The sequence below is a fragment of the Somniosus microcephalus genome, unplaced genomic scaffold, assembly GCF_052327205.1.
Source record: "Somniosus microcephalus isolate GS21.2 unplaced genomic scaffold, FLI_Smic_1.0 unresolved_chr8, whole genome shotgun sequence".
NCBI lineage: Eukaryota > Metazoa > Chordata > Chondrichthyes > Squaliformes > Somniosidae > Somniosus > Somniosus microcephalus.
Window position 1 is genome coordinate 48,121,555 of NW_028225186.1, and position 25,877 is coordinate 48,147,431.

The following is a 25,877-nucleotide window of genomic DNA, read 5'->3' on the forward strand; positions in this document are numbered from 1 at the left end:
TAGTGGGCATGCTCAGGGGCAGAGTCCCAGGACCAGCTGCTAGTGGGCATGCTCAGGGGCAGAGTCCCAGGACCAGCTGCTAGTGGGCATGCTCAGGGGGCAGAGTCCCAGGACCAGCTGCTAGTGCGCATGCTCAGGGGCAGTGTCCCAGGACCAGCTGCTAGTGGGCAAGCTCAGGGGCAGCGGAGTCCCAGGACCAGCTGCGAGTGCGCATGCTCAGGGGCAGAGTCCCAGGACCAGCTGCGAGTGCGCATGCTCAGGGGCAGAGTCCCAGGACCAGCTGCTAGTGCGCATGCTCAGGGGCAGAGTCCCAGGACCAGCTGCTAGTGCGCATGCTCAGGGGCCTAGTCCCAGGACCAGCTGCTAGTGGGCATGCTCAGGGGCAGAGTCCCAGGACCAGCTGCTAGTGGGCATGCTCAGGGGCAGAGTCCCAGGACCAGCTGCTAGTGGGCATGCTCAGGGTCAGAGTCCCAGGACCAGCTGCTAGTGGGCATGCTCAGGGGCAGAGTCCCAGGACCAGCTGCTAGTGCGCATGCTCAGGGGGCAGAGTCCCAGGACCAGCTGCTAGTGGGCATGCTCAGGGGCAGAGTCCCAGAACCAGCTGCTAGTGGGCATGCTCAGGGGCAGAGTCCCAGGACTAGCTGCTAGTGGGCATGCTCAGGGGCAGAGTCCCAGGACCAGCTGCTACTGCGCATGCTCAGGGGCCTAGTCCCAGGACCAGCTGCTAGTGGGCATGCTCAGGGGCCTAGTCCCAGGACCAGCTGCTAGTGGGCATGCTCAGGGGGCAGAGTCCCAGGACCAGCTGCGAGTGCGCATGCTCAGGGGCAGAGTCCCAGGACCAGCTGCTAGTGCGCATGCTCAGGGGCCCAGAGTCCCAGGACCAGCTGCTAGTGCGCATGCTCAGGGGCAGAGTCCCAGGACCAGCTGCTAGTGCGCATGCTCAGGGGCAGAGTCCCAGGACCAGCTGCTAGTGGGCATGCTCAGGGGCAGAGTCCCAGGACCAGCTGCTAGTGCGCATGCTCAGGGGCAGAGTCCCAGGACCAGCTGCTAGTGGGCATGCTCAGGGGCAGAGTCACAGGACCAGCTGCTAGTGGGCATGCTCAGGGGCAGAGTCCCAGGACCAGCTGCTAGTGCGCATGCTCAGGGGGCAGAGTCCCAGGACCAGCTGCTAGTGGGCATGCTCAGGGGCAGAGTCCCAGGACCAGCTGCTAGTGGGCATGCTCAGGGGCAGAGTCCCAGGACCAGCTGCTAGTGGGCATGCTCAGGGGCAGTGTCCCAGGACCAGCTGCTAGTGCGCATGCTCAGGGGCCCAGAGTCCCAGGACCAGCTGCTAGTGGGCATGCTCAGGGGCAGAGTCCCAGGACCAGCTGCTAGTGGGCATGCTCAGGGGCGGAGTCCCAGGACCAGCTGCTAGTGGGCATGCTCAGGGGCAGAGTCCCAGGACCAGCTGCTAGTGCGCATGCTCAGGGGCAGAGTCCCAGGACCAGCTGCTAGTGGGCATGCTCAGGGGCAGAGTCCCAGGACCAGCTGCTAGTGCGCATGCTCAGGGGCAGAGTCCCAGGACCAGCTGCTAGTGCGCATGCTCAGGGCCCAGAGTCCCAGGACCAGCTGCTAGTGGGCATGCTCAGGGGCAGCAGAGTCCCAGGACCAGCTGCTAGTGGGCATGCTCAGGGGCAGAGTCCCAGGACCAGCTGCTAGTGCGCATGCTCAGGGGCAGAGTCCCAGGACCAGCTGCTAGTGGGCATGCTCAGGGGCAGAGTCCCAGGACCAGCTGCTAGTGGGCATACTCAGGGGCAGCAGAGTCCCAGGACCAGCTGCTAGTGGGCAAGCTCAGGGGCAGCGGAGTCCCAGGACCAGCTGCGAGTGCGCATGCTCAGGGGCCTAGTCCCAGGACCAGCTGCTAGTGGGCATGCTCAGGGGCAGAGTCCCAGGACCAGCTGCTAGTGCGCATGCTCAGGGGCCCAGAGTCCCAGAACCAGCTGCTAGTGGGCATGCTCAGGGGCAGAGTCCCAGGACCAGCTGCGAATGGGCATGCTCAGGGGCAGCGGAGCCCCAGGACTAGCTGCGAGTGCGCATGCTCAGGGGCCTAGTCCCAGGACCAGCTGCTAGTGGGCATGCTCAGGGGCAGAGTCCCAGAACCAGCTGCTAGTGGGCATGCACAGGGACAGCAGAGTCCCAGAGCCAGCTGCTAGTGGGCATGCTCAGGGGCAGAGTCCCAGGACCAGCTGCTAGTGGGCATGCTCAGGGGCAGAATCCCAGGACCAGCTGCTAGTGCGCATGCTCAGGGGCAGAGTCCCAGGACCAGCTGCTAGTGCGCATGCTCAGGGGCAGAGTCCCAGGACCAGCTGCTAGTGGGCATGCTCAGGGGCAGAGTCCCAAGACCAGCTGCTAGTGGACATGCTCAGGGGCAGAGTCCCAGGACCAGCTGCTAGTGGGCATGCTCAGGGGCCTAGTCCCAGGACCAGCTGCTAGTGGGCATGCTCAGGGGCAGAGTCCCAGGACCAGCTGCTAGTGGGCATGCTCAGGGGCAGAGTCCCAGGACCAGCTGCTAGTGGGCATGCTCAGGGGCAGAGTCCCAGGACCAGCTGCTAGTGCGCATGCTCAGGGGCAGAGTCCCAGGACCAGCTGCTAGTGGGCATGCTCAGGGGCAGAGTCCCAGGACCAGCTGCTGGTGGGCATGCTCAGGGGCCCAGAGTCCCAGGACCAGCTGCTAGTGGGCATGCTCAGGGGCAGAGTCCCAGGACCAGCTGCTAGTGCGCATGCTCAGGGGCCCAGAGTCCCAGGACCAGCTGCTAGTACACATGCTCAGGGGCAGAGTCCCAGGACCAGCTGCTAGTGCGCATGCTCAGGGGCAGTGTCGCAGGACCAGCTGCTAGTGCGCATGCTCAGGGGCAGAGTCCCAGGACCAGCTGCTAGTGGGCATGCTCAGGGTCAGAGTCCCAGGACCAGCTGCTAGTGGGCATGCTCAGGGGCAGAGTCCCAGGACCAGCTGCTAGTGGGCATGCTCAGGGGCAGAGTCCCAGGACCAGCTGCTAGTGGGCATGCTCAGGGGGCAGAGTCCCAGGACCAGCTGCTAGTGGGCATGCTCAGGGGCAGAGTCCCAGGACCAGCTGCAAGTGGGCATGCTCAGGGGAGCAGAGTCCCAGGACCAGCTGCTAGTGGGCAAGCTCAGGGGCAGCGGAGTCCCAGGACCAGCTGCGAGTGCGCATGCTCAGGGGCAGAGTCCCAGGACCAGCTGCTAGTGGGCATGCTCAGGGGCAGCGGAGCCCCAGGACCAGCTGCTAGTGGGCATGCTCAGGGGCAGAGTCCCAGGACCAGCTGCTAGTGGGCATGCTCAGGGGCAGAGTCCCAGGACCAGCTGCTAGTGAGCATGCTTAGGGGCAGAGTCCCAGGACCAGCTGCTAGTGGGCATGCTCAGGGGCAGAGTCCCAGGACCAGCTGCTAGTGGGCATGCTCAGGGGCAGAGTCCCAGGACCAGCTGCTAGTGGGCATGCTCAGGGGGCAGAGTCCCAGGACCAGCTGCTAGTGGGCGTGCTCAGGGGCAGAGTCCCAGAACCAGCTGCTAGTGCGCATGCTCAGGGGCAGAGTCCCAGGACCAGCTGCTAGTGGGCATGCTCAGGGGCCCAGAGTCCCAGGACCAGCTGCTAGTGGGCAAGCTCAGGGGCAGAGTCCCAGGACCAGCTGCTAGTGCGCATGCTCAGGGGCCTAGTCCCAGGACCAGCTGCTAGTGGGCATGCTCAGGGGCCTAGTCCCAGGACCAGCTGCTAGTGGGCATGCTCAGGGGGCAGAGTCCCAGGACCAGCTGCGAGTGCGCATGCTCAGGGGCAGAGTCCCAGGACCAGCTGCTAGTGGGCATGCTCAGGGGCAGAGTCCCAGGACCAGCTGCTAGTGCGCATGCTCAGGGGCAGCGGAGTCCCAGGACCAGCTGCTAGTGCGCATGCTCAGGGGCAGAGTCCCAGGACCAGCTGCTAGTGGGCATGCTCAGGGGCCCAGAGTCCCAGGACCAGCTGCTAGTGGGCATGCTCAGGGGCAGAGTCCCAGGACCAGCTGCTAGTGGGCATGCTCAGGGGCAGAGTCCCAGGACCAGCTGCTAGTGCGCATGCTCAGGGTCAGAGTCCCAGGACCAGCTGCTAGTGCGCATGCTCAGGGGCAGTGTCCCAGGACCAGCTGCTAGTGGGCAAGCTCAGGGGCAGCGGAGTCCCAGGACCAGCTGCGAGTGCGCATGCTCAGGGGCAGAGTCCCAGGACCAGCTGCGAGTGCGCATGCTCAGGGGCAGAGTCCCAGGACCAGCTGCTAGTGCGCATGCTCAGGGGCAGAGTCCCAGGACCAGCTGCTAGTGCGCATGCTCAGGGGCCTAGTCCCAGGACCAGCTGCTAGTGGGCATGCTCAGGGGCAGAGTCCCAGGACCAGCTGCTAGTGGGCATGCTCAGGGGCAGAGTCCCAGGACCAGCTGCTAGTGGGCATGCTCAGGGTCAGAGTCCCAGGACCAGCTGCTAGTGGGCATGCTCAGGGGCAGAGTCCCAGGACCAGCTGCTAGTGCGCATGCTCAGGGGGCAGAGTCCCAGGACCAGCTGCTAGTGGGCATGCTCAGGGGCAGAGTCCCAGAACCAGCTGCTAGTGGGCATGCTCAGGGGCAGAGTCCCAGGACTAGCTGCTAGTGGGCATGCTCAGGGGCAGAGTCCCAGGACCAGCTGCTACTGCGCATGCTCAGGGGCCTAGTCCCAGGACCAGCTGCTAGTGGGCATGCTCAGGGGCCTAGTCCCAGGACCAGCTGCTAGTGGGCATGCTCAGGGGGCAGAGTCCCAGGACCAGCTGCGAGTGCGCATGCTCAGGGGCAGAGTCCCAGGACCAGCTGCTAGTGCGCATGCTCAGGGGCCCAGAGTCCCAGGACCAGCTGCTAGTGCGCATGCTCAGGGGCAGAGTCCCAGGACCAGCTGCTAGTGCGCATGCTCAGGGGCAGAGTCCCAGGACCAGCTGCTAGTGGGCATGCTCAGGGGCAGAGTCCCAGGACCAGCTGCTAGTGCGCATGCTCAGGGGCAGAGTCCCAGGACCAGCTGCTAGTGGGCATGCTCAGGGGCAGAGTCACAGGACCAGCTGCTAGTGGGCATGCTCAGGGGCAGAGTCCCAGGACCAGCTGCTAGTGCGCATGCTCAGGGGGCAGAGTCCCAGGACCAGCTGCTAGTGGGCATGCTCAGGGGCAGAGTCCCAGGACCAGCTGCTAGTGGGCATGCTCAGGGGCAGAGTCCCAGGACCAGCTGCTAGTGGGCATGCTCAGGGGCAGTGTCCCAGGACCAGCTGCTAGTGGGCATGCTCAGGGGGGCAGAGTCCCAGGACCAGCTGCTAGTGGGCATGCTCAGGGGCAGAGTCCCAGGACCAGCTGCTAGTGGGCATGCTCAGGGTCAGAGTCCCAGGACCAGCTGCTAGTGCGCATGCTCAGGGGCAGAGTCCCAGGACCAGCTGCTAGTGCGCATGCTCAGGGTCAGAGTCCCAGGACCAGCTGCTAGTGCGCATGCTCAGGGGCAGAGTCCCAGGACCAGCTGCTAGTGCGCATGCTCAGGGGGCAGAGTCCCAGGACCAGCTGCTAGTGCGCATGCTCAGGGGCCCAGAGTCCCAGGACCAGCTGCTAGTGGGCATGCTCAGGGGCAGAGTCCCAGGACCAGCTGCTAGTGGGCATGCTCAGGGGCGGAGTCCCAGGACCAGCTGCTAGTGGGCATGCTCAGGGGCAGAGTCCCAGGACCAGCTGCTAGTGCGCATGCTCAGGGGCAGAGTCCCAGGACCAGCTGCTAGTGGGCATGCTCAGGGGCAGAGTCCCAGGACCAGCTGCTAGTGCGCATGCTCAGGGGCAGAGTCCCAGGACCAGCTGCTAGTGCGCATGCTCAGGGCCCAGAGTCCCAGGACCAGCTGCTAGTGGGCATGCTCAGGGGCAGCAGAGTCCCAGGACCAGCTGCTAGTGGGCATGCTCAGGGGCAGAGTCCCAGGACCAGCTGCTAGTGCGCATGCTCAGGGGCAGAGTCCCAGGACCAGCTGCTAGTGGGCATGCTCAGGGGCAGAGTCCCAGGACCAGCTGCTAGTGGGCATACTCAGGGGCAGCAGAGTCCCAGGACCAGCTGCTAGTGCGCATGCTCAGGGGGCAGAGTCCCAGGACCAGCTGCTAGTGGGCATGCTCAGGGGGCAGAGTCCCAGGACCAGCTGCTAGTGGGCATGCTCAGGGGGCAGAGTCCCAGGACCAGCTGCTAGTGGGCATGCTCAGGGGCAGAGTCCCAGGACCAGCTGCTAGTGCACATGCTCAGGGGCAGAGTCCCAGGACCAGCTGCTAGTGGGCATGCTCAGGGGCCCAGAGTCCCAGGACCAGCTGCTAGTGGGCATGCTCAGGGGCAGAGTCCCAGGACCAGCTGCTAGTGCGCATGCTCAGGGGGCAGAGTCCCAGGACCAGCTGCTAGTGGGCATGCTCAGGGGCCCAGAGTCCCAGGACCAGCTGCTAGTGGGCATGCTCAGGGGCCAGAGTCCCAGGACCAGCTGCTAGTGGGCATGCTCAGGGGCAGAGTCCCAGGACCAGCTGCTCGTGCGCATGCTCAGGGGCAGAGTCCCAGGACCAGCTGCTAGTGCGCATGCTCAGGGGCAGAGTCCCAGGACCAGCTGCTAGTGGGCATGCTCAGGGGCAGAGTCCCAGGACCAGCTGCTAGTGCGCATGCTCAGGGGCAGAGTCCCAGGACCAGCTGCTAGTGGGCAAGCTCAGGGGGCAGTGTCCCAGGACCAGCTGCTAGTGGGCATGCTCAGGGGCAGAGTCCCAGGACCAGCTGCTAGTGCGCATGCTCAGGGGCAGAGTCCCAGGACCAGCTGCTAGTGCGCATGCTCAGGGGGCAGAGTCCCAGGACCAGCTGCTAGTGGGCATGCTCAGGGGCAGAGTCACAGGACTAGCTGCTAGTGCGCATGCTCAGGGGCAGAGTCACAGGACCAGCTGCTAGTGCGCATGCTCAGGGGCAGAGTCACAGGACCAGCTGCTAGTGCGCATGCTCAGGGGCAGAGTCCCAGGACCAGCTGCTAGTGCGCATGCTCAGGGGGCAGAGTCCCAGGACTAGCTGCTAGTGCGCATGCTCGGGGACGAAACTCTGGGTGACGGTCGTTAACGGTTGAAGAGTCGGAATGACGGGCCGAAAGCGAGTTTTCTCAGTTAGACGGACGAGTGGAGAGGGACGGGGAAATAAATGACGGTAAACACAAACCTGGTAGTTTTAGGTTCCCGGAAAGCGAACGGAGCGGATTCAGCCTCGCGGAGCCTCAGACACGTGACCGGGGCCGGCGGCCCCACTGACGTCATCGTCTCAAACATGTGACGCGGTTCCTCGGCCTGATTGACGGGTGCTTCCGACCAATAGAGAGCGAGCCGGCGGCGGGTCCTCCAACCAATCGGGGAGCCCGAAGGGCGGGGCTAGCGGCACCCAGTGGGCGGGGCTGGAGGGGCGAGCCCGCGGCGGGTCCTCCAACCAATCGGGGAGCCCGAGGGGCGGGACTAGCGGCACCCAGTGGGCGGGGCTGGAGGAGCGAACCGGCGGCGGATCCTCCAACCAATCGGGGAGCCCGAGGGGCGGGACTAGCGCCGGCTGATTGTCTGATCCGCAGGGCAGCGAGTTTCTCCAGTCCCGTGTTCAGGGCCCGGGGTGGCTGTGGGCCTTTATTCCCCGCATTGGACACAAGGCTCTTTGTCTCAGGCATATGGTGACGTCGCACTGAAGCTTTCCTCCCTCCTTTACAAAGATGGCTGCCGTTAACCTGGGCCTGTATATGTTCCGATGTAGTCCTCCCACCACTGGGAGCGACATTGATGCGTTCGTGCGACACAGCTCTACCGCGCAGGCGCAGTGCCGCTCCCTTTCCTCTCCCGCGCAGGCGCAGTAACGCTCCCCTGCCCTCCGGCGCAGGCGCATTGTCGCTCCCTTTCTCCCGCGCAGGCGCAGTGCCGCTCCCCTGCCCTCCGGCGCAGGCGCAGTGCCGCTCCCCTGCCCTCCGGCGCAGGCGCAGTGCCTCTCCCCTGCTGTGTGCTGGGCCGGGCGGCGCGGGTTGATCGGTGAGTGAGGGTCAGACACAGGCTGGTTGCCCGGGTTACAGGGCCCGCTCTGTGATTGAGGGAACTCGGTCCGACAGCGGCTGCTCAGCCCCGAGTTTAGATCACAGCGAGGGAGGGAGGGTCACAGCGCTGGTTCTAGGCTGGCGCTCTGTGACTGAGGGAACTCCGCTCCATTCAGCACCCGGCCCGACAGCGGCTGCTCAGCCCCGAGTTTCACAGGGTCACCGCTCCGGGCAGTAACTCCGCACAGAAAATGGCGCATTTCCGCCCAGAGCAGTGAGAATGGGGGAGTCTCAGGAGGCCGGAAATTTACTGTGAGTAAAATCTCCAAACTAAACACACAGCCCCGCAACTGGGGATCTGAGGAAAATCTCCAAACTAAACACACAGCCCCGCAACTGGGGATCTGAGGAAAATCTCCAAACTAAACACACAGCCCCGCAACTGGGGATCTGAGGAAAATCTCCAAACTAAACACACAGCCCCGCAACTGGGGATCTGAGGAAAATCCCCCAAACTAAACACACAGCCCTGCAACTGGGGATCTGAGGAAAATCTCCAAACTAAACACACAGCCCCGCAACTGGGGATCTGAGGAAAATCTCCAAACTAAACACACAGCCCCGCAACTGGGGTTCTGAGGAAAATCCCCAAATTAAACACACAGCCCCGCAACTGGGGATCTGAGCAAAGGCACAAAATCAAACAAATACTCCGCCTTCACATTGGATTATTAGTAAGCAGATTAAATGTCTACATTACATTATTTCACGCTTTCAATGTTGTTCTTATTTTCTGCTTTGCCACGGTTAGATCTCCCGGTGAATGATGGTGTGATTGACGAAGGTGCTCAGCTCGAAGTAAACAGGGATTGTCGACAGAGGAACAACAGCCGGTTAACCAGCACAGGATTGTGAGCACCAACCGGAGAGAACCCTTCCGATTCAAAGAGCTTCCAGAGACCGACTGGGGAGCAAGGTAAGAGAAAGTCCCATTGACTCAGATACACACTGGTCTTGGAGATGGACTGGGGAGAAAGGTCAGAGAGAGTCTCATTGACCCAGATACACACTGGTCCTGGAGATGGACTGGGAAGAAAGGTCAGAGAGTCCCATTGACTCAGATACGCACTGGCCCTGGAGATGGACTGGGGAGAAAGGTCAGAGAGAGTCTCATTGACTCAGATACACACTGGTCCTGGAGATGGACTGGGGAGAAAGGTCAGAGAGAGTCCTATTAAGAACATAAGAAGCAGGAGTAGGCCATATGGCCCCTCGGGCCTGCTCCGCCATTCAATAGGATCATGGCTGATCCGAACCTAGACTCACTTCCCTGCCCTCTCCCCGTAACCTCTAATTCCCTTATCTGCTAGGAAAATGTCTATCTCCGTTTGAAATTTATTTAATGTCGCAGCTTCCACAGCTCTCTGAGGTAGCAAATTCCATAGATTTACTACCCTCTCAGTGAAGAAGTTTCTCCTCATCTCAGTTTTGAAAGGGCAGCCCCTTATTCTAAGATTATGCCCCCTAGGTCTAGTCTCACCCATCAGTGGAAACATCCTCACTGCATCCACGCGATCAAGCCCCCTCACAATCTTATATGTTTCGATAAGATCGCCTCTCATTCTTCTGAACTCCAATGAGTAGAGTCCCAATCTACTCAACCTTTCCTCATAAGTCAACCCCCTCATCTCCGGAATCAACCGAGTGAACCTTCTCTGAACCGCCTCAAGAGCAAGTATATCTTTTCTTAAATATGGAAACCAAAACTGCACGCAGTATTCCAGGTGTGGCCTCACCAATACCCTGTATAACTGCAGCAAGACTTCCCTGTTTTTATACTCCATCCCCCTTACAATAAAAGCCAAGATTCCATTGGCCTTCCTGATCACCTGCTGCACCTGCATACTAACTTTTTGTGTTTCATGCACCAGGACCCCCAGATCCCTTTGTACTGTAGTACTTTGCAGTTTCTCTCCATTTAGATAATAACTTGCTCTTTGATTTTTTCTGCCAAAGTGCATAACCTCACACTTTCCAACATTATATTGCATCTGCCAAATCTCTGCCCACTCACTTAGCCTGTCTATGTCCTTTTGCAGGTTTTTTATGTCCGCCTCACTCACTGCTTTCCCTCCCATCTTTGTATAGTCGGCAAACTTGGATATGTTGCACTCGGTCCCTTCCTCCAAATCGTTAATATAGATTGTAAAGAGTTGGGGTCCCAGCACTGACCCCTGCAGAACACCACTCGTTACTGATTGCCAGCCCGAGAACGAACCATTTATCCCAACTCTTTGTTTTCTGTTAGATAGCCAATCTTCCACCCATGCCAATATATTACCCCCAATCCCATGATTTTTTATCTTGATCAGTAATCTTTTGTGTGGAACCTTGTCAAATGCCTTTTGGAAGTCCAAATACACTACATCCACTGGTTCCCCTTTATCCACCCTGTATGTTACATCCTCAAAGAATTTGAGCAAATTTGTCAAACATGACTTCCCCTTCGTAAAACCATGCTGACTCTGTCCTATTAAATTATGTTTATCCAAATGCTCTGTTACTGTTTCCTTAATAATGGACTCCAACATTTTGCCAACCACAGATGTTAGGCTAACTGGTCTATAGTTTCCAGCTTTTTGTCTACTTCCCTTCTTAAATAAGGGTGTTACATTAGCAGTTTTCCAATCTGCCGGGACCTTTCCTGAGTCCAGGGAGTTCTGGAAAATGATCACCAATGCATCCACAATCCCTACCGCCACTTCTCTCAAGACCCTAGGATGTAGGCCATCAGGTCCGGGGGATTTATCCGCCTTAAGTCCCATTATTTTACTGAGTACCATCTCCTTAGTGATTTTAATCGTCTTTAGCTCCTCCCCCCCCATTGCCCCCTGTTTGTCCAGCGTTGGGATATTTTTAGTGTCCTCTACTGTAAAGACTGATACAAAATATTTGTTTAGCGTCTTTGCCATCTCCATGTTCCCCACCAGTAGTTTCCCGGTCCCATCCTCTAAGGGACCAACGTTCACTTTAGCCACCCTTTTTCTTTTTATATAGCTGTAGAAACTCTTGCTATCTGTTTTTATATTTTTTGCTAGTTTACTTTCATAATCTATCTTCCCTTTCTTAATTAATCTTTTAGTTATTGTTTGCTGGCTTTTAAATGCTTCCCAATCTTCTATCCTCCCACTAGATTTGGCTACTTTATATGCCCTTGTTTTCAGTCGGATACTATCCTTTATTACTTTACTAAGCCACGGATGGCTGTCTTTTCTTTTACTCCCCTTTTTCCTCAGTGGAATATATTTATCTTGAAAGATGTGAAATGTCTCCTTGAATGTAGACCACTGCTCTTGTACCGTCTTACACTTTAATCTGTTTTCCCAGTCCACTTTAGTCAATTCTACTCTCATACCTTCATAGTCTTCTTTATTTAAGCTTAGCACGCTGGTTTGAGTTCCAGCTCTCTCACCCTCAAACTGAATTTGGAATTCAACCATATTATGGTCACTCATTCCAAGGGGATCCTTTACTAGGACATTTTTTATTAATCCTGTCTCATTACACAGGACCAGATCTAAGATTGCCTGCCCCCTGGTTGGTTCAGTTACATACTGCTCAAGGAACCCGTCCCTAATACACTCTAGGAACTCTTCCTCAATGCTGCCATGCCCAATTTGATTAGTCCAGTCAATATGAAAGTTAAAATCCCCCATGATTATAGCTGTTCCCTTATTACAAGCCCCAACTATTTCCTGATTTATACTCCGACCAACAGAGTTGCAACTGTTAGGAGGCCTATAGACTACGCCCACTAGTGACTTTTTCCCCTTATTATTCCTTATCTCCACCCAAACTGTTTCACTATCCTGATCCTTTGACCCAATATAATTTCTGACTATTGCAGTGATTCCATCCTTGATTAACATAGCAACCCCACCTCCCTTTCCTTCCTGTCTGTCCTTCCTAATTGTCAAATACCCTTGTATGTTTAGTTCCCAGTCATGATTATCTTGCAGCCATGTTTCCGTAATGGCCACCAGATCATACCCATGTGTAGTTATTTGCACCGTCAACTCGTCAATTTTGTTACGAATGCTGCATGCATTCAGATAAAGAACTTTCAAATATGTTTTCTGACAATTTATTCCTGCTTTTACCCCTTTTACTACTTTACCTTTATCATTATTCATTCTGTCCCTTCCTGACACGCTCTGGTTTTTAATTCCCCCACTGCTACCTTGCTCTATTGCCTTCTCCACTGTCATTTTTATTTTTCGCTCTCTTAAAACCTCCCCCCCACTAATTAGTTTAAAGCCCTCTCTACAGCCCTAGTTATTCGATTCGCCAGGATTCTAGTCCCAGCACTGGCCAAGTGAAGTCCGTCCCAACGGAACAGCTCTCTCCTGTCCCAGTACTGATGCCAGTGTCCCAGGAAGCAAAACCCATTTCTCCCACACCAGTCTTTGAGCCACGCATTTAACTCTCTAATTTTATTTACCCTAGCCAAATTTGCACGTGGCTCAGGTAGTAATCCAGAGATTATTACACTTGTGGTTCTGCTTTTTAATTTGGCCCCTAGCTGCTCAAACTCCCTAAGCAGAACCTCCTTCCTTGTCCTATCTATGTCGTTGGTACCAACATGGACCACGGCAACTGGATCCTCCCCCTCCCACTCCAAGTTTCTCTCCAGCCCAGAGGAGATGTCCTTAACCCTGGCACCGGGCAGGCAACACAGCCTTCGGGACTCTCGCTCTCGGCTGCAAAGAACTCTATCTATCCCCCTAACAATACTATCCCCTACCACTACAACATTTCTTTTAACTCCCCCCACTTGAATGGCCCCCCGCTCCACGGTGCTGTGGCCAGGTTGCTCATCCTCCCCGCAGTCCCTGTTCCCATCCTCACAGGGAGTAAGAGCCTCAAACCTGTTGGACAAGAGCAAGGGCTGCGGCTCCTCCAACACTACCTCCTGGATCCCCATACCTGCCTCACTTCTAGTCCCTGGCCACGGACTACATCTGAATTAATTAATCTAATTGGTGTGACTACCTCCTGATACAGAGTCCAGGTAACTCTCCCCCTCCCTGATGTGTCTCAGTGTTTGAAGCTCGGTCTCCAGCTCTTCAACACGGAGCCGGAATTCCTCGAGCAGCCAACACTTACTGCAAATGTGATCACCGTGAGCATCAATGGTGTCCACCAGCTCCCACATATTGCAGCAGCAACACATCACCTGATCTCCCATTCTATGTAATTAATTACATTTATTAATATTATTTTTAAATACCCTCTGCTCTGATTCTAGATGATGAATATCGCACCTTAGAAACTATAAACCAGAGTTTAAGCTTAAAAAAAAAGAGAAATACTTAGCAACCAATCACTTACCCGCTTTCTGGTGACGTCACACTTGGATTAATTTTTACCTCTCCTTCCCTCCGAGTTCCCAGACTGGAGCTTGGTATGCCTTACCTGGTCTCGGGCCTTTTATAGCCCCGCTCTGCCGCTCGAGATTCCCGCCGACGCTCTGAGGCCTTACCTGGTCTCTGGGGCCTTTTATAGCCCCGCTCTGCCGCTCGAGATTCCCGCCGACACTGTGAGGCCTTACCTGGTCTCTGGGGCCTTTTATAGCCCCGCTCTGCAGCTCGAGATTCCCGCCGACACTGTGAGGCCTTACCTGGTCTCTGGGGCCTTTTATAGCCCCGCTCTGCAGCTCGAGATTCCCGCCGACGCTCTGAGGCCTTACCTGGTCTCTGGGGCCTTTTATAGCCCCGCTCTGCCGCTCGAGATTCCCACCGACACTGTGAGGCCTTACCTGGTCTCTGGGGCCTTTTATAGCCCCGCTCTGCCGCTCGAGATTCCCGCCGACACTGTGAGGCCTTACCTGGTCTCTGGGGCCTTTTATAGCCCCGCTCTGCCGCTCGAGTTTCCCGCCGACGCTGTGAGGCCTTACCTGGTCTCTGGGGCCTTTTATAGCCCCGCTCTGCCGCTCGAGATTCCCGCCGACACTGTGAGGCCTTACCTGGTCTCTGGGGCCTTTTATAGCCCCGCTCTGCCGCTCGAGATTCCCGCCGACACTGTGAGGCCTTACCTGGTCTCTGGGGCCTTTTATAGCCCCGCTCTGCCGCTCGAGATTCCCCCCGACACTGTGAGGCCTTACCTGGTCTCTGGGGCCTTTTATAGCCCCGCTCTGCCGCTCGAGATTCCCCCCGACACTGTGAGGCCTTACCTGGTCTCTGGGGCCTTTTATAGCCCCGCTCTGCCGCTCGAGATTCCCGCCGACACTGTGAGGCCTTACCTGGTCTCTGGGGCCTTTTATAGCCCCGCTCTGCCGCTCGAGTTTCCCGCCGACACTGAGGCCTTACCTGGTCTCTGGGGCCTTTTATAGTGCCGCTCGAGATTCCCCCCGACACTGTGAGGCCTTACCTGGTCTCTGGGGCCTTTTATAGCCCCGCTCTGCCGCTCGAGATTCCCCCCGACACTGTGAGGCCTTACCTGGTCTCTGGGGCCTTTTATAGCCCCGCTCTGCCGCTCGAGATTCCCGCCGACGCTGTGAGGCCTTACCTGGTCTCTGGGGCCTTTTATAGCCCCGCTCTGCCGCTCGAGATTCCCGCCGACGCTCTGAGGCCTTACCTGGTCTCTGGGGCCTTTTATAGCCCCGCTCTGCAGCTCGAGTTTCCCGCCGACGCTCTGAGGCCTTACCTGGTCTCTGGGGCCTTTTATAGCCCCGCTCTGCCGCTCGAGTTTCCCGCCGACGCTCTGAGGCCTTACCTGGTCTCTGGGGCCTTTTATAGCCCCGCTCTGCCACTCGAGATTCCCGCCAACGCTCTGATATACACTGGTCCTGGAGATGGACTGGGGAGAAAGGTCAGAGAGAGTCCCATTGACTCAGATACACACTGGTCCTGGAGATGGACTGGGGAGAAAGGTCAGAGAGAGTCCCATTGACTCAGATACACACTGGTCCTGGAGATGGACGGGTGAGAAAGGTCAGAGAGAGTCCCAGTGACTCAGATACACACTGGTCCTGGAGATGGACTGGGGAGAAAGGTCAGAGAGAGTCTCATTGACTCAGATACACACTGGTCCTGGAGATGGACTGGGGAGAAAGGTCAGAGAGAGTCCCATTGACTCAGATACACACTGGTCCTGGAGATAGACTGGGGAGAAAGGTCAGAGAGCGTCCCATTGACTCAGATACACATTGGTCCTGGAGATAGACTGGGGAGAAAGGTCAGAGAGAGTCCCATTGACTCAGATACACACTGGTCCTGGAGATGGACTGGGGAGAAAGGTCAGAGAGAGTCCCATTGACTCAGATACACACTGGTCCTGGAGATGGACTGGGGAGAAAGGTCAGAGAGTCCCATTGACTCAGATACACACTGGTCCTGGAGATAGACTGGGGAGAAAGGTCAGAGAGTCCCATTGACTCAGATACACACTGGTCCTGGAGATAGACTGGGGAGAAAGGTCAGAGAGTCCCATTGACTCAGATACACACTGGTCCTGGAGATAGACTGGGGAGAAAGGTCAGAGAGAGTCCCATTGACTCAGATACACACTGGTCCTGGAGATGGACTGGGGAGAAAGGTCACAGAGAGTCCCATTGACTCAGATACACACTGGTCCTGGAGATGGACTGGGGAGAAAGGTCAGAGAGAATCCCATTGACTCAGATACACACTGGTCCTGGAGATAGACTGGGGAGAAAGGTCAGAGAGAGTCCCATTGACTCAGATACACACTGGTCCTGGAGATGGACTGGGGAGAAAGGTCAGAGAGAGTCCCATTGACTCAGATACACACTGGTCCTGGAGATGGACTGGGGAGAAAGGTCAGAGAGAGTCCCATTGACTCAGATACACACTGGTCCTGGAGGTAGACTGGGGAGAAAGGTCAGAGAGAGTCCCATTGACTCAGATACACACTGGTCCTGGAGATGGACTGGGGAGAAAGGTCAGAGAGAGTCCCATTGACTCAGATACACACTGGTCCTGGAGATGGACTGGGGAGAAAGGTCAGAGAGAGTCCCATTGACTCAGATACACACTGGTCCTGGAGATGGACTGGGGAGAAAGGTCAGAGAGTCCCATTGACTCAGATACACACTGGTCCTGGAGATGGACTGGGGAGAAAGGTCAGAGAGAGTCCCATTGACTCAGATACACACTGGTCCTGGAGATGGACTGGGGAGAAAGGTCAGAGAGAGTCCCATTGACTCAGATACACACTGGTCCTGGAGATGGACTGGGGAGAAAGGTCAGAGAGAGTCACATTGACTCAGATACACACTGGTCCTGGAGATGGACTGGGGAGAAAGGTCAGAGAGAGTCCCATTGACTCCGATACACACTGGTCCTGGAGATGGACTGGAGAGAAAGGTCAGAGAGAGTCCCATTGACTCAGATACACACTGGTCCTGGAGATGGACTGGGGAGAAAGGTCAGAGAGAGTCCCATTGACTCCGATACACACTGGTCCTGGAGATGGACTGGAGAGAAAGGTCAGAGAGAGTCCCATTGACTCAGATACACACTGGTCCTGGAGATGGACTGGGGAGAAAGGTCAGAGAGAGTCCCATTGACTCAGATACACACTGGTCCTGGAGATGGACTGGGGAGAAAGGTCAGAGGGAGTCCCATTGACTCAGATACACACTGGTCCTGGAGACTGGGGAGAAAGGTCAGGGAGAGTCCCATTGACTCAGATACACACTGGTCCTGGAGATGGACTGGGGAGAAAGGTCAGAGAGAGTCCCATTGACTCAGATACACACTGGTCCTGGAGATGGACTGGGGAGAAAGGTCAGAGAGAGTCCCATTGACTCAGATACACACTGGTCCTGGAGATGGACTGGGGAGAAAGGTCAGAGAGTCTCCCATTGACTCAGATACACACTGGTCCTGGAGATGGACTGGGGAGAAAGGTCAGAGAGAGTCCCATTGACTCAGATACACACTGGTCCTGGAGATGGACTGGGGAGAAAGGTCAGAGAGAGTCCCATTGACTCAGATACACACTGGTCCTGGAGATGGACTGGGGAGAAAGGTCAGAGAGAGTCCCATTGACTCAGATACACACTGGTCCTGGAGATAGACTGGGGAGAAAGGTCAGAGAGAGTCCCATTGACTCAGATACACACTGGTCTTGGAGATGGACTGGGGAGAAAGGTCAGAAAGAGTCCCATTGACTCAGATACACACTGGTCCTGGAGATGGACTGGGGAGAAAGGTCAGAGAGAGTCCCATTGACTCAGATACACACTGGTCCTGGAGATAGACTGGGGAGAAAGGTCAGAGAGAGTCCCATTGACTCAGATACACACTGGTCCTGGAGATGGACTGGGGAGAAAGGTCAGAGAGAGCCCCATTGACTCAGATACACACTGGTCCTGGAGATGGACTGGGGAGAAAGGTCAGAGAGAGTCCCATTGACTCAGATACACACTGGTCCTGGAGATAGACTGGGGAGAAAGGTCAGAGAGAGTCCCATTGACTCAGATACACACTGGTCCTGGAGATGGACTGGGGAGAAAGGTCAGAGAGTCCCATTGACTCAGATACACACTGGTCCTGGAAATGGACCGGGGAGAAAGGTCAGAGAGAGTCCCATTGACTCAGATACACACTGGTCCTGGAGATGGACTGGGGAGAAAGGTCAGAGAGAGTCCCATTGACTCAGATACACACTGGTCCTGGAGATAGACTGGGGAGAAAGGTCAGAGAGAGTCCCATTGACTCAGATACACACTGGTCCTGGAGATGGACTGGGGAGAAAGGTCAGAGAGTCCCATTGACTCCGATACACACTGGTCCTGGAGATGGACCGGGGAGAAAGATCAGAGATTTCCATTGACTCAGATACTCACTGGCTCTGGAGATGGACTGGGGAGAAAGGTCAGAGAGTCCCATTGACTCCGATACACACTGGTCCTGGAGATGGACCGGGGAGAAAGATCAGAGAGTCTCATTGACTCAGATACACACTGGTCCTGGAGATGGACTGTGGAGAAAGGTCAGAGAGAGTCCCATTGACTCAGATACACACTGGTCCTGGAGATGGACTGGGGAGAACGGTCAGAGAGAGTCACATTGACTCAGATACTCACTGGTCCTGGAGATGGACTGGGGAGAAAGGTCAGAGAGAGACCCATTGACTCAGATACACACTGGTCCTGGAGGTAGACTGGGGAGAAAGGTCAGAGAGAGTCCCATTGACTCAGATACACACTGGTCCTGGAGATGGACTGGGGAGAAAGGTCAGAGAGAGTCCCATTGACTCAGATACACACTGGTCCTGGAGATAGACTGGGGAGAAAGATCAGAGATTTCCATTGACTCAGATACTCACTGGCCCTGGAGATAGACTGGGGAGAAAGGTCAGAGAGAGTCCCATTGACTCAGATACTCACTGGTCCTGGAGATGGACTGGGGAGAAAGGTCAGAGAGTCCCATTGACTCAGATACACACTGGTCCTGGAGATGGACTGGGGAGAAAGGTCAGAGAGAGTCCCATTGACTCAGATACACACTGGTCCTGGAGATGGACTGGGGAGAAAGGTCAGAGAGAGTCCCATTGACTCAGATACACACTGGTCCTGGAGATGGACTGGGGAGAAAGGTCAGAGAGAGTCCCATTGACTCAGATACACACTGGTCCTGGAGATGGACTGGGGAGAAAGGTCAGAGAGAGTCCCATTGACTCAGATACACACTGGTCCTGGAGATGGACTGGGGAGAAAGGTCAGAGAGTCCCATTGACTCAGATACACACTGGTCCTGGAGATGGACTGGGGAGAAAGGTCAGAGAGAGTCCTATTGACTCAGATACACACTGGTCCTGGAGATAGACTGGGGAGAAAGGTCAGAGAGTCCCATTGACTCAGATACACACTGGTCCTGGAGATGGACTGGGGAGAAAGGTCAGAGAGAGTCCCATTGACTCAGATACACACTGGTCCTGGAGATGGACTGGGGAGAAAGGTCAGAGAGAGTCCCATTGACTCAGATACACACTGGTCCTGGAGATGGACTGGGGAGAAAGGTCAGAGAGAGTCCCATTGACTCAGATACTCACTGGTCCTGGAGATGGACTGGGGAGAAAGGTCAGAGAGTCCCATTGACTCAGGTACACACTGGTCCTGGAGATGGACTGGGGAGAATGGTCAGAGAGAGTCCCATTGACTCAGATACACACTGGTCCTGGAGATGGACTGGGGAGAAAGGTCAGAGAGAGTCCCATTGACTCAGATACACACTGGTCCTGGAGATGGACTGGGGAGAAAGGTCAGAGAGAGTCCCATTGACTCAGATACACACTGGTCCTGGAGATGGACTGGGGAGAAAGGTCAGAGAGAGTTCCATTGACTCAGATACTCACTGGTCCTGGAGATGGACTGGGGAGAAAGGTCAGAGAGTCCCATTGACTCAGGTACACACTGGTCCTGGAGATGGACTGGGGAGAATGGTCAGAGAGAGTCCCATTGACTCAGATGATGTCCCCACACTATTACTGCAGATTTGGTTTCCCCAATCTATACATAGCTTAAAATCCCCCATGATTAATATATTACCCTTGCTACATGCACCTCTAGTTCCCTGAATTATACGCCGCCCTACATTACAACTACAGTTGGGGGCCTTTTAACATCTCCAACCAATGTTTTCTGCCCCTTGCTGTATTTTGGCTCCACCCAAACTGATTTATTTACTTTATTTTTGGAGCTAAGATAATTTCTCCCTCCTGTCTTTATCCCATCCTTTATCGATATGAGACCAGAACTGTGCCCGGTACTCCGGTGTTGTCTCACCAAAGCCCTGTCCAATTGTAGCAAGACTTCCTCACTGTTGTATTCCAACCCCTTGTAATAAAGGCCAACATGCCATCCGCCTGCCCAATTGCTCGCGATACCTGCATGCTAACTTTGTTTCCTGTACGAGAACACCTAAATCTCTCTGAACACCAACATTTAATAATTTTTCACCATTTAAAAAAGGTTCTGTTTTTCTGTTCTTCCTACTAAAGTGAATACGCACACATTTCCCCACATTATGTTCCATCTGTCACCTTACTGCCCGCACACTTAGACTGCCCATATCCCTTTGCAGGCTCTGTGTCCCCATAGCTTACTGTCCCACCTAGCTTTGTATCAGCAGCGAACTTGGATACATTACACTCGGTCCCTTCATCTAAGTCAGTAATATAGATTGTAAATAGCAGAGGCCCCAGCACTGATCCTTGTGGCACCCCACTAGCCTGCCAAGCTGAAAATGTCCTGTTTATCCCTACTCTCTGTTTTCTGTCAGTTAACCAATCCTCTATTAATGCTGATAGTCATAACGGCACAGAAGGAGGCCATTCGGCCCATCCAGTCCGTGCCGGCTCTCTGTAGAGCAATCCAGTCAGTCCCATTCCCCCGCTCTATCCCCGTAGCCCTGCAAGTTAATTTCCCTCAAGTGCCTATCCAGTCTCCCCTTGAAAACATCGAGTGACTCCGCTTCCACCACTTCCGTCGGCAGCGAGTTCCAGGTCCTCACCACTCGCTGCGTAAAAAGGTTTTTACTCACATTCGCCCCCTGTACCTCTTGCCCAAAACCTTAAATCTGTGTCCCCTAGTCCTCGTACCATCCATTAGTGGGAACAGCCTTTCCCCGTCTAGCCTATCCAAACCCGTCATAATCTTGTACACCGCTATCAAATCACCCCTCAACTTCCTTTGCTCTAATGAAAACAAATCCAGCTTCTCCAACCTGTCCTTGTAGCTAATATATTACCCTCAACCCCATGAGTCCTTATCTTGCATAGCAGCCTTTTATGTGGCACCTTATCAAATGCCTTTTAGAAACATAGAAGATAGGAGCAGGAGTAGGCCATTCGGCCCCTCGAGCCTGCTCCGCCATTCAATGAGATCATGGCTGATCATCCAAATTCAGTACCCTGTCCCTGCCTTCTCCCCATATCCCTTGATCCCTTTAGCCTTAAGAAATATATCCAACTCCTTCTTGAATATATTTAATGAATTGGCCTCTACTGCCTTCTGTGGTAGAGAATTCCACAGGTTCACCACTCTCGGTGAAGAAATTCCTCCTCACCTCTGTCCTAAATGGCTTACCCCTTATCCTTAGACTGTGACCCCTGGTTCTGGACTCCCCCGACCATCGGGAACATCCTTCCTGCATCTAGTCTGTCTAATCCTGTTAGAATTTTATAAGTTTCAATGAGATCCCCTCTCATTCTTCTAAACTCCAGCGAGTATAAGCCCAATCGACCCAATCTCTCCTCATACGTCATTCCTGCCATCCCAGGTATCAGTCTGGTGAATCTTCGCTGCTCTCTCTCCATGGCAAGAACATCCTTCCTCAGATAAGGTGACCAGAACTGCACACGATACGGTTTGGTCTCACCCAAGGCCCTGTACAACTGCAGCAGGACATCCTTGTTCTTGTACTCAAACCCTCTCGCTACGAAGGCCAACATACCATTTGCCTTCTTAACCGTCTGCTGCACCTGCATGCGACTGGTGCACAAGGACACCCAGGTCTCGTTGCACTTCCCCTTCTCCCAATCTATTGCCATTCAGATAATCTGCTTTCCTGTTTTTGCCACCAAAGTGGATAACCTCACATTTATCCACATTATACTGCATCTGCCATGCTTCTGCCCAATCGCCCAAACTGTCCAAATCATACTGGAGTTTCTTGGCATCCTCCTCACAGCACACACGCCCACCCAGCTTTGTGTCATCTGCAAACTTGGAGATATTATATCTAGTTCCCACGTCTAGATCATTTATGCTGGGGGGGCCCGGCGTTGCCAGGGCAATTTTGGGGCGCGCGGTTTACGGCTGAACACTGCCGCTACCCCGCTCTGTGTCACACTTTCCCTCCAGGACCCCCCCCCCCCGCCAACTAGTTGCATCCTCAAAAAACACTAATAAATTGGTTAAGCATGATTTCTCTTTCATAAAACCATGTTGACTCCGCCTGATCATATGATTTTCTAAGTGCCCTCTTACCCCTCCCTTAATAATGGATTCCAGCATTTTCCTGACGCCAGGCTCACTGGCCTGTAGTTCCCTGCTTTCTCTCTTCCCCCTTTCTAGAATAGCGGGGTTACTTTTTCTACCTTCTAATCCGCTGGGACTGTTCCAGAATCTAGGGGATTTTGGAAGATCACGACCAATGCATCCACTCTCTCTTCAGCCACCTCTTGTAGAACCCTAGGATGTCGGCCGTCAGGTCCTGGGGATTTGTCGGATTTTAGTCCCATTAGTTTCTCAAGTACTTTTTTTCTCGAAGGAACTTAAAGTAATTGATGTCAGTCCTTTCATTAGTCCCTTGGTTCCCTGCTATTTTTGGTGTGTTATTTGTGTTTTCTACTGTGAAGACAGATACAAAATATTTGTTTAAAATCTGCCATTTCCTCATTTCCCATTATAATTTCTCCTGTCTCAGCCTCTAAGGGACCAATGCTTACTTTTGCTACTCTTCATGTTTACTTACTTTCAGAAGTTCCTACAATTTTTAAATGTTTCTTGCTGGTATACTCATTCGATTTTCTACCTTTTTATCAATTTTTGGTCATAGTTTGCTGGTTAACAGAATTAAACTTCCCAATGCAATTTCAAATGCTAAAGTTCTGCTTCTGTAAATAGCATTCAAGTACATTTATCATTTATTATATGCTTAGGAACAGTTAGAGGTTGATACCATAGAAACTTGGGACCAGACAGCCCAGAATGAGGCCATTGGGCACAACGTGCCTGTACCGGCTCTTTGAAAGAGCAGACCAATGTGTCCCACTCCCCTGCTCTGTGCCCAGAGCACTGCTAATGTTCTCCCCTTCGTGTGTTTCACTAATTCGGGTTTAAAAGTTACTATTGCCTCTGCTCCCATCACTCATTCAGACATTGCATTCCAGGTCATCATAACACGATGCCTAAAAACAATCTCCTCATCTCACTTCTGGCTCTTTTGTCAATTACATTAAATCCGTCTCCTCTGTTTACCGACCCTTCTGTCAGTGGGTACAGTTGCTCCTTATTTACTCTATGGAAACACCTTCATGATTTTGAACACCTCTATTAAATCTCCCAATTAACATTTTCTGCTCTAAAGAGAACCTACGAGGAATTGGCAGCAGCAGCGAGGAGGCATAAATACAGCGGGAGGCCGAGGACAGGAAGGACCTGCGAGGAGTTGGCAGCAGCGAGGAGGCATAAATACAGCGGGAGACCGAGGACAGCGCAGACCTGCGAGGAGTCGGCAGCAGCAGCGAGGAGGCATAAATGCAGCGGGAGGCCGAGAACAGCGCGGACATGCGAGGAGTCGGCAGCAGCAGCGAGGAGGCATAAATACAGCGGGAGGCCGAGGACAGGAAGGACCTGCAAGGAGTCGGCAGCAGCGAGGAGACATAAATACAGTGCAGATCTGCGAGGAGTCGGCAGCAGCAGCGAGGAGGCCGATACAAGTCCGGCGAATTCCAAAAGTGCAGCAAAATCAAGGAGAGACGTCACAGGGCTGCAGGAAAGAGTCAGAGTGGGAGCAGTCAAACGACAACTGCGAAACCGCTAATGACGTCACAACCAGGGAAGGAGCTGATTGCTAAGTAGGACCTGGTAAGTATTTCTACAGTCCAGTCGTTAAAGTAAAAGTAAGGTCTCTAGTTTAGAGTAAGTAGTGTTTAAAGTGAAGTAAGGTACTTTGTGAGTTTAATATTCTTTAATTTAAAGGAAGTAAAGGGAGTAAATTAAGGGTAGGACATGGCAGGGCAGCTCGGCAGCATGGAGTGCTCCTCCTCTGCTATGTGGGAAGTCAGGGACACTTTCGGTGTCCAGGGCGAACACGTATGCAGGATGTGGCTGCAGCTACTCGAAATCCGCATTTCGGAGCTGGAGCTGCAGCTGCGGTCACTGTGGAGCATCCGCGAAGCTGAGATCTTCATGGCTGGCACGTTTAACAAGGTCGTCGCACAGCAGGTAAACAGTGCACAGGCAAACAGGAAATGGGTGACCGCCAGACAGAGTAAAAGAACTAGGAAGGTAGTGCAGGGTCCATCTCCCTCTCCAACAGATTTTCCGTTTTGGATACTGCTGGGGGAGATGCTTTCTTGGGAATGCAGCAAGAGCCCAGTCCGTGGCACTACGAGTGGCTCAGCTGCACAGGAGGGGAGGAAAAAGAGTGGGAGAGCAATAGTGATGGGGGATTCTATCGTAAGGGGAACAGATAGACATTTCTGTGGCCGCAGACATGACTCCAGGATGGTATGTTGCCTCCCTGGTGCCAGGGTCAGGGATGTCACTGAACAGCTGCAGGGAATTCTGAAGGGGGAGGGCGAACAGTCAGAGGTCGTGGTTCACATTGGTGCCAACAACATGGGTAGAAAGAGGGATGAGGTCCTGCAACAAGAATTTAGGGAGCTAGGTAGCAGATTAAAAAGCAGGACCTCAAAGGTTGTAATCTCTGGATTACTCCCGGTGCCATGTGCGAGTGAGTATAGAAGTAGGAGGATAGAGCAGATGAATGAGTGGCTAAAGAGTTGGTGCAGGAGGGATGGTTTTAGTTTCCTGGATCACTGGATCTGCTTCTGGGGAAGGTGGGACTTGTACAAGTCAGATGGGATGCACCTGAACCAGAACGGGACCAACATCCATGCGGGGAGGTTTCCTAGTACTGTTGGGGTGTGTTTAAACTAACTTGGCAGGGGGATGGGATACAGAGTGGAGCTATAGTAGGGGGTGATGCACAGCCAAATATAGAGGAAAAAACAGGTCAGCCTGAAAGGCAGAGCAAATATGTAATGGCACAAGGGAGTAGGGCAAGGCTGGATGGCATTTATTTTAATGCAAGGAGTCTTGCGAGTAAGGCAGATGAATTGAAGGTGTTAATGAACATTGGGAATACGATATTGTTGCTATCACAGACATGGTTGAGAAAGGGGCAGGACTGGCAGCTCAATATTCCAGGGTATAGAATCTTCAGGCGAGGCAGAGCGGGGTGTAAAAGAGGAGGGGGTGTCGCAATATTAATCAAGGAGTCAATTACAGCTGTAAGGAGGGATGATATCTCAGCAAGTTCCTCTAAGGAGGCCATATGGGTAGAACTTAAAAACAAAAAGGGGGCAAGCACTTTGGGAGTGTACTATAGGCCCCCAAACAGTCAGGGGAAGATGGATGAAGGAACTGATATGTAGGCAAATCTCAAGTGCAGTAATAATAGTGGATTTCAACTTCACCAATATTAACTGGGATAGTCAGTGTGTGAAAGGCTTAGAGGGTGTGGAATTCTTAAAGTGCATCCAGGAGAGCTTTTTGAGCCAGCATGTAGAAAGTCCTACAAGAGAGGGGGTGGTACTGGATCTAATTCTGGAGAATGTAGCTGGGCAAGTGGTAGAAGTGTCAGTGGGAGAGCATTTTGGTGACCGTGATCATAATTCGGTGAGATTTAAGGTAGTCATTGAAAAGGACAAAGATGGACCGGAAATAAATGTTCTAAATTGGGGAAGGCCGATTTTAATATGATGAGGCAGGATCTGGCCAAAGTGGACTGGGATCAGCTACTTTAGGAAAATCCACATCAGAGCAGTGGGAGTCTTTCAGAAAGGAAATAGTGAGTACAACGCCAATATGTTCCTGTAAAGATCAAGGGTGTGACCAACAAGCCAAGGGAACCCTGGATGTCAAGGGATATACAAGAATGGATTCGGGGAAAAAAAGGGATGCTTTTGGCAGATACAATGGACTAAGTAGTGGAAGCCCTAGAGGAGTATAGAAAGTGCAGGGGATACTTAAAAAAGAAATTAGGAGA

At 54.1% G+C, this 25,877-nt stretch overlaps 2 protein-coding genes across 8 annotated transcripts in view; one reads left to right on the plus strand and one right to left on the minus strand.

Annotated features, from left to right (window-relative positions):
* LOC147086332 (uncharacterized) overlaps positions 1-7,317 on the minus strand; it is a 38,020-nt gene extending 30,703 nt beyond the window's left edge. Inside the window, exon 1 of the mRNA XM_085979174.1 lies at positions 7,224-7,317. The gene's annotated coding sequence lies outside the window, so the exon portion shown is untranslated. The remainder of the gene's footprint in view (positions 1-7,223) is intronic.
* Positions 7,085-25,877, plus strand: part of LOC147086333 (uncharacterized) — a 45,577-nt gene continuing 26,784 nt past the window's right edge. For 4 of the 7 annotated variants that reach the window (XR_015075770.1, XR_015075769.1, XR_015075771.1 and 1 more), the window contains exons 1-3: positions 8,072-8,379; positions 8,879-9,043; positions 23,190-23,689. The gene's annotated coding sequence lies outside the window, so the exon portion shown is untranslated. The other 3 variants (XM_085979171.1, XM_085979172.1, XM_085979173.1) reach the window with 3 other exon arrangements.